This window comes from Podarcis melisellensis (assembly GCF_964234715.1).
Source record: "Podarcis melisellensis genome assembly, chromosome: 6".
Taxonomy (NCBI): Eukaryota; Metazoa; Chordata; class Lepidosauria; order Squamata; family Lacertidae; genus Podarcis; species Podarcis melisellensis.
Window position 1 is genome coordinate 35,382,717 of NC_138538.1, and position 8,543 is coordinate 35,391,259.

Sequence of the window (8,543 nt, forward strand, 5' to 3'; positions counted from 1 at the left end):
CTGTATGCCAGCTCCCTCGGCCAATAAAGCAAGATAAGCGCCGCAACCCCAGAGTTGGCCACGACTGGACCTAACGGTCAGGGGTCCCTTTACCTTTACCTATCACACTGAATTATGCTCAGGGTTTAGGGAAGTGCAGTTCTGTGTGCTGCAAACAAGCCTATGTTAACAGCTTCACCGGGCCACACAAATGGTCTCTGCAACCAGGTATCACATCTTATGTTGTTCATCACAATTCCTTCTAATTTCAGTTCAAGTCGCCTCATGCTTGTGTTTATATAGCCAAAACTGCACCACTCCCACACAAGAGAAAGGTTCCAGCAGACTCAAAGTAACCCTGAGGTTTGTGGATGTGTTAGTGGGAGATACTAAAGGGGAGACCCCCAAAACAACCTCATAAGAACTCAGTGGCACAGAATATTGAGAAAATGAGGCCCAGCTGCATTACATTTAAAGCTATTTAAACATTCATGGCTTCCACCAAACAATCCTAGCGACTATAGTTTGTTAAGGGTGCTAAGAGTTGTCAGGAGACCCCTAGTCCCCCCACAGAGCTACAATTCTTCCCAGGGAATTCTGTGAAATGTAGCTCTGCGAAGGGAATAGGGATCATCTAACAACTCTCAAATTCTGTGGTCTTCACAATCCAAGCTACATCTCCAAGTATGATTTCTGTCATTTCTGGCACCTTGCAGAAACGGACTCCAGATGAACAACTGGAAGGACTTCTACATAAATGGATGAGTGGTATATAATGGGCTTTAACACTATTCCACAAAACATGATGCCAGCATTAAATTTATACCATACCTAGCAATAACATTTAGGAGGGGAAACCTTCTCTAATGGAACCTACAAATTATGAATCACTGACTGACTCCAGGGTAATTTCAGTTATATCATCATTTGGACAAAAGTAAAAAAAGTGCCAGTTCTGCACCATTCTCCACTTTGGTACATCATGTTTTCCTCATTATGCTTTCTTCATTTATTCTACTTAATGGTGCACTTTCCCATCAATGGCCCTCAAAATTGCCAGCAATAAGACACCAACTAACATGTTTTTGAACAATAACCACCGTACAATGTCATTCAAGAAATTGCCTTAAAAGTAGGGGCCACATTTCCTTGTGGATAGCTTTCTGTGGCACTAATACAAGGGATGGAAGGGTCCAGACATGAAAATGGACACAGCAATGGATGTAATCCTTGCTTTTGTACTGTAGGTTGCATCTCAGCCATGCAAAAGACAGAGGTCTTACATACACACCTCTCCTTCCTCCTTTCAGGCAAGCAAGAGGTATTAATACAGTTCAAGGGACATATTTCAGCCCAGCAAAAGTACATGTTGGTGGGGCCTCTGAGAGGGGGTGGGGCCCCGAGAGAGAGAGAGGGAGGGAAGTCTCTAGTTCAGGCATGGGCAAACTCAGCCCTCCAGATGTTTTGGGACTACAACTCCCATCATCCATAGCTAACAGGACCAGTGGTCAGGGATGGTGGGAATTGTAGTCCCAAAACATCTGGAGGGCCGAGTTTGCCCATGCCTGTTCTAGTCAGTAAGAGGTTTAGAGTAATCTCTCATGCCACTCCAGCAGCTGAAACTACACCCATATACAGAACCCATGAGGCAGGGTTTAGCAGCCCTAATCTGAACCATTAGAGATACCTCAAACACACCATTATTTCCTTAATGTCCACACTCAGGACAAAGTAGATTTTCCACACAGCTGTCTACATGCAAGGTTGCTCATATATTTAAAATATGAGCTTTCCTATACTGGCTATCCAGCCGATGACCACCTGGACCCACAGCTGAATCCTAAACCTCAGTGCCATTCTGTGGCAGCAAGTTCCACAAAATACAGGTAGCTGTGGAGAACCTGGGAGTCTCTTTGTAATGCTGCTGGAAAGATCCAGCCTAGAAAGCAGAGCCTCAGAAAACACCACATACTCCAGGGCCATTCTGCAAGGAATATTCCATAATAAAAACAAGAGCAGACAGGCTTACAGAAATTAGACCATCGCATCTCCCAGCACATGCTATGCTTTTGCTTCATCGTCCCTCTCCACAGTTTCCTTTGCCATCAGCATCTGTCCACAATAGCCTCATGGCATCCTTAGCCAGGGGAGAGCCAGAGAGTTGAGCCTAAGGACTGAGACCACTTCCCACTCATGGAATACTGGAAATACTGACAGCAGCACTAGAAACCCAGTGTCAGTTTCTAGCTCCCCTGGCCTTAAAAAAATCAAACAATGTAAGGGAAATTTGTGTCTGTAAGTTGTCATGCCTTAAAATAGTTACAGACAAGTGGGACTGTAGCAAAATGTTGCAGTATAGAGTGCTCACTCATTTTGTTCTGTTTTCAGCTTAACAAACACAGTTCCCAAAGCCCTTCCACTCCTCAGGATTGGAAACTAACCTACTCATTGCTACGTTCACAGTCGCTCCATCTCCATCTTTCTAGCCCACATTCCAATAGTATATAGGAACACAGTGGTATCTCGGGTTACATACGCTTCAGGTTACATAGGCTTCAGGTTACAGACTCCGGTAACCTAGGAATTTTACCACGGGTTAAGAACTTTGCTTCCGGATGAGAACAGAAATCGTGCTCCGGTGGCGCAGCAGCAGGAGGCCCCATTAGCTAAAAAGGTGCTTCAGGTTAAGAACAGTTTCAGGTTAAGAATGGACCTCCGGAATGAATTAAGTACTTAATCTGAGGTACCACTGTATATAGAAAACAACCACAAAGAAATATAGGCTTATACAGTATCCAGTTGCAGCAGTAAATAACTGTCCTGTCAAGGCAAGGATTTTCACTTGGGTCACAAGACTTTCTCCCCTCCTCCCTCCACCCACCCCATACATCTGTTCAGTTGGTTCTCCGAAATCTCCAGAGCAGATTTAGAGAGGGTACAGGGCACACAGGGGAGGAGATGGGGGGGAACCCACTGTGCAAGCAGAAATCTGTGCACTGGTGAGATGAAGGAATTGGATACCACCTACAGAAGCACACTTTTGTGGTAAAAGTGGGAGGGTCAGGCACCTCAAACGGTATTGTCGCTATGAAAAATAATCAGTTTCTCAATTTTGTACACTACAAAATTTAGTGAGCTCCTGGTTCTCAATTGTATCCTCCTTAAGCTGCAGGTGATTCCATTTTTAAATAACCTTGAGCAGAGGATGCTAACAAATCACCACCACCATTTTCTCTCTTTCATCTTACAGATCCATTGCTGCCTTCACTATGTGATAAAGGAGCTTGAGAGTGTTGTGGTTCAACCACTGGCTAAGCCATTTTGGGGCAAGCACTTTTCTTTGGAATCTCAGTCAATTTTGTGATGGTTCAGTCTTTGGCAGCTGAATATATTTATCATCTGGTTGTGGGCAGCTGGTGACCTTATAGCATCCTGGTTTCAGCATGCCTGAGACCATGTATAATTTTAAACAGTTGTAAAGAAGATATTTGCTCTTCTATTTGTGTAACAGATTAGTGGCCAAAAGGAGGAGACGATTCAAGATTTCTGAATTTTGTAGATACTCTGATGGTCACAAGCCACTCATTTCAGCAAGACTACCTGATTTGAGACAGCCACAATTTTGAGTAAGATGGCATCAGGGCTCAGGTGCTACCTGCAAGGCCAAAGAGTTGAATTTACAGCAGTCTTCCAAACATCATATTTTCTCCAGGAAAAAGTAGTAGCAATGTCTCTACCCCATGATGTCACCCTCCTATCAAGGAAAGGTGTCAGCATTATTTATTTATTTATTATGGAAGGAAATGTGGAGTTCAACATAGGCTCATCTGCTACTGCCCATGCATTAAAAAGAAAAGAAAAACTAAAACATGTTCTGCATTTATACAGATACAAGTGCACACAAAATTGGACTCGCAATTCCTGAAATCACACAGGAGAGACCTGTGGCCCTTAAGCACAGATCAGGGTATCATTCTGTGCCCAGCTCACTGCAGCCACAAGCTGCTGTCAATTCTGAGCAGCAGCGAACTTTTGACAAGCCCTAGAGCACCTGCCACTTGTACCAATTGCTTTGCTAAGCCAGGTGTTCTCATGCATCTACGAAATTAGGCAGGGAAAAGAGAGGGGATGCAATTGAAATGCTGCAGGGAAATTGTGCTGGCTGAGGCTAACTGGGCACATAGTCTTGGCCAGTATGGCCCTCTTGAGGTCCTCTTGACCAGCAGTTTCTGCTAGTCAAGAGAAGAGGTCGCCAGACAATGGACAGTGTTTTAAGCTGCAAGGAGGACTGCTCCCATACAGCTTACATGATTGGTGGAAGGAGGGAGAGAGAAAGGAGATAAGTCTTGGAAATACGCAGCTTTAAGCAGACATTCTCTGAATCCAACTTTCCTCTACTGTTAGAGTAGTGTGCATCTTCAAATATACATCCCAGTGCAGAATGTCTATCAACACTGCATTGCTTTCAAAGGAATATGAATTTGGATGGTGCACATCAGAACTCACATTCCAAGGCATGTAAAGTGGTGTGAGGAGACCATCACTCCACTAGACCGCACACAAGCCACAGCATTTTCATGAGTTGGCCTATGTTATCATCATCATCATACTTATGTCCTGCTCTTCCTTGAGAAAGCCCAGAGTGGCTTTCCATGAGGCTCATAGGGGTCTCCCACTCAAGCATGGGTGGTCCAGTACCTCCTAAGTTCATCTGTACTGTAGGATTAGATGCTCCCAGACTCAAAACAGGCCTACATGTAAACAGGTGACTTTAAGTGCATAATAGGATAAAGGGGGGAAGCATTTCTAGAAAGTAGCAAGATGCCTTGAGTGTAATTTGAGAAAGAAAATTATTTTGGTTTATGCTTCCAAGGCCAGCCCAAGACATTTTGCCACCTGGGCAGATCACAAGTGAAATACTCCACGCAAGTCAAGCTGTTTCGACATCTGAGGCAGAAAATCCAGCACGCGCTGCTTCTTCCCCTCCCTGGAACTACAAATGCAACAACACGCCTAATTACGAATCTGCTACCTTTTCACAACACCCACAAACAGCTGCCTCAGGCAGCCACCTCCCTCTGCCTAATAGTAGGGTTGGCCCTGCAACAGCATCCAGTGAAGCAGGTGTCTTAACCTGCAGGTTGGGTGGTCCTGAGAGAAAGTAGCAGCAGGGGATACAGGGAGGCCCCAGCTAGGGGTGCCCTCCATGTGGCTGTGCTGCAGCCCTCAGCCGCAGCCTGCTTCTCTGACACCTACTGTGACATCAGGGTTATCTTTAAAGCGATGCAACAAAATGCCACTCTCGCTGCAGAAGAAATTACCTTGATCCAACACCCCCCCACCCCCACCCCAAAAATAATTAGGGGTGAGGCAGGGCAACTCCCCTTGTAGGTAAACACTTCTTCGCTGTACCCTTAGGGGACCCAGGAGGTGCTCTCCATTCTGTGGTTGATGCCAACAGCCTCCATCCTACCCTTCCTGAGCTTGTCCGTTGCTTCTGTGAGCCAGCTAGGGAGCTCCATCGCACGAGGGTGAGGCTGCAAGGGGAATGCAAGTCAGCAACGGAATCTGGGACTGGCAGGACACAAGTGGGGCAGGAATGTTCTTTCCTATGTTCTATGCGGGCCCGAGATCGACCCCTGCGGAGAGCAAGGTGCTGATTTCGCATGCTAAGGACCAGAACTCAACAAATCCCCCCCGCAAGCATTGTTGGGGAAGGTATGAAGACCTCCAAAGATTCACTGCCTCTTGCAGATACCCCGCCCGTACTGTGCTTTCCTATTCTACGCATGGAAGACTGCTGAATTAACAGTAGGGCTGACCGAGGAGTATTAGGAGCAATTGCTGTTGTTGGATTTCCTGGATTTCTTGTTAGTGGCCGGTGCCATTTAGTTTTGCACTCGGAGTTTTGCTCTCCACCGTGTTCGGAAAGCTTTAAATCATTCTCTCTCTCTCTCTCTCTCTCTCACACACACACACACACACACACACAAACCCCTCTCAAGAACACCAGTTGTCTTCAAACGTGCGCACTGCCAAAGCCCAGCCAAAATGGAGTGCACGTCAGACCTGCCCAGACGGCATCGGAGCCGCCGCGAACTCCGCTCGCCTTCCTTTGCAAGCGGAGCCTGGCTTAGCAGACCCCGTTTCATTCTTCTGACTGCCGACGCTCCAGTTTCCCTTGAAGCAAGAGCGAAGAGACCCCCATCCCAGATCCGATTTCGACAACGCGCCCGGCGCTGAGAACGCTGAAGTTCAGTTCCCAAACTAGCTCGCCCGTCGCTCCAGCCCCGAGAGCGCGCAACGCAGGCACCCTGACCGGCCTGCTGGCCGAAACCACCGCGTCCCCGGTAGCCGGCCAGGCACAAGCAGGCGCGACGGAGCGGCGCAGCTCTCGCCGTCCAGCCGGCTGCAGGACCACCGCCAAGCCCCCAAACTTGCGCGAGAGGAGCCCAGAGGCGGCTCGCTGCCCCGTCGAGCCCGCGGGGAAACTTGGCGCGCTCGCCCCCCTCCGAAGCGGCCGCGCCGAGCCATCCCCGACGTGCTTCCCTTACCGGTGGGCGGCGCGTCCTGGCGGCGGGCCCCCTCGGCTCTGGCGCCCCTCTCGCTCTGCCCAGCTTGCTGCGCCCCGGGAGGGCCGTCGGGATCCGTCCGTCGCGGCCGCGAGTCAGCAACGGTGCCTCGTGCCCACGCCTCCTCGGCTCTGGCGCCCGGGGCCGCCTGGCATCGCCTCGGCCAGTCTCTCCGGCGGGGCTGCCCGGCGTCTCCCTGCTGCCGCTCGGCACGCGCGCGCAGCCTTTGCAGGAGGCTCCGCTCGCCACGGCATCCGGCTGCCTTTGCTCCGCGCGCTGCCAGCCTGAGCCTCAGCCTCCTCCGGGGGCTGCTGGGCGCGCAGAGGCGGGCGCACGGAAGGACCGCAGCGACCCCTACAGGCCGACAGGGGCATTCTTCCCTTTTTTTGGAGGGGAAGGAGCCTCTTAGGTTCCAGGGATCTAGCGAGGTCCTCTTACTAGATTCCTCCCTTCCGTCTGAGCGTAGGGGCGGCGCTGCGCTTCTTCCCGCGGCAGGTAAGAGTCGTTGCACCTTCATCATCAGCGGTGTGGCAGGCAGAAATTCAACAGGTGGAGCCTTTTCTCTGGCATGCTGGTGCAGAGGTAAGGGAAGCGTGACTGTCTGCCTGACGCGAGGCTGTTCGAGAGCAAAAGTGGCGAGCCTGCGTTGTCCCTTCGCTTCCAAGGCTACAAGGAAGGAGATGCAGTTCCTTCCTTGCCTTTGGGTGAGAAGCTGCATTTTGGGGGTCGCTGGAGGTCGATCAAGTTTGCGCTCCCATCCGCGCTTAATTGGGGTTGGGGTTCAGCACGGGACAGGATCAGGGGTGCGTGCATATTGTGCCAAATTTAAAGGAGAACAAAGGCAAAGCGCTGAATTTCAAAGTATAAAATGAATTTAGTGGAAGACGTTAGAGGAATTACTAATTGGCTCAGTATGTCAGTGAAAGCCAGCCTGGCAGAAAAATAGAAAACACTAGGCTAGGACTTCTTGGCATAGTGCAAAGCCACTGGTTCACATTTTGCTTCTGCAGTGCACACATTAAATGGCATTAGGAACTCACTGTTTCCCAACTCCCACCAGCAATGTTGGAGCATCACACTGGCCTGCCTTTCAGGGTTATTGTAAAGAATCCAAGAATACGTGTGAAATATTTTCTATGCTCACAATTTCGATATAAATGCAAAATAAGAATATAATGGCTGACCACTCTCCCTGCTTTCTACAGAGGTCACTGTGAAGAGCCTCCCTCCCAGTGTCCTTTCTTGCTCCTCCTCCTGACAGCCTTCTGCTGCCTGAAGACAATATAAAGGGCATGGTTCTGTCTCCTTCCAGCCCCAGCTGTTCAGTGCCATTCTGACCATTGCAGCTGTATGATGCTTGGAGCTCAGGAAGGGGATTCCCGTTGCAGTTGCAATGAGTGGGGTGGTGGTCAATGCAGGCAGGCTGCTGCTGCTGCTGCAGAGTGGCTGGCAGTCCATTATGACCTGATGCAAACATATCTACAGCAAGGTCTACTTTAGCTGATGGGCTTCTGGGGCCAGGATGGATTGCAACTTTGGACCAGTTCACAAAACCTGTTTTATTCTATATGTAGGTAAGTGGTCTAGTCCCTGCCATTTCCCAGTATGTATTTGGATAAAGAGTGTAACATGCTCCCCATGCTTGGTATAATCACAACTGTAGAGTAAATGTGTAGCATGAGATAACATTTAAACATTATTTGGCCGAGCAATATATCACAAGAATGCACACACTTAAAATGGGCCCTGGGTGATTCTAACATTTTACTATTCAGGATGCCAAGATCATAAAGCTTAAAAGACAACAATAACAATTTAACGGTTATTGAACAAGAGAGCTAAATCGAATGCATTTTTAATACTAATCAAATAATTGAGGGAAACCCCTTAAGAGTCCTGTGATAACAAGCCAATAGTGTGTTACTCTCCAAATAAAAACATTTTCGTTGACAAAAGTGAAACCAAATCAGATAAATTTCTTTCTTTTTTTTA

The 8,543-nt window shown here is 48.5% G+C and overlaps 1 protein-coding gene across 1 annotated transcript in view; it reads right to left on the minus strand.

The window, feature by feature from the left end:
• Positions 1 to 6,798, minus strand: part of TAFA3 (TAFA chemokine like family member 3) — an 88,490-nt gene extending 81,692 nt beyond the window's left edge. The window contains exon 1 of the mRNA XM_081916490.1: positions 6,534 to 6,798. The gene's annotated coding sequence lies outside the window, so the exon portion shown is untranslated. The remainder of the gene's footprint in view (positions 1 to 6,533) is intronic.
• Between the last annotated feature and the right edge of the window lie 1,745 nt (positions 6,799 to 8,543).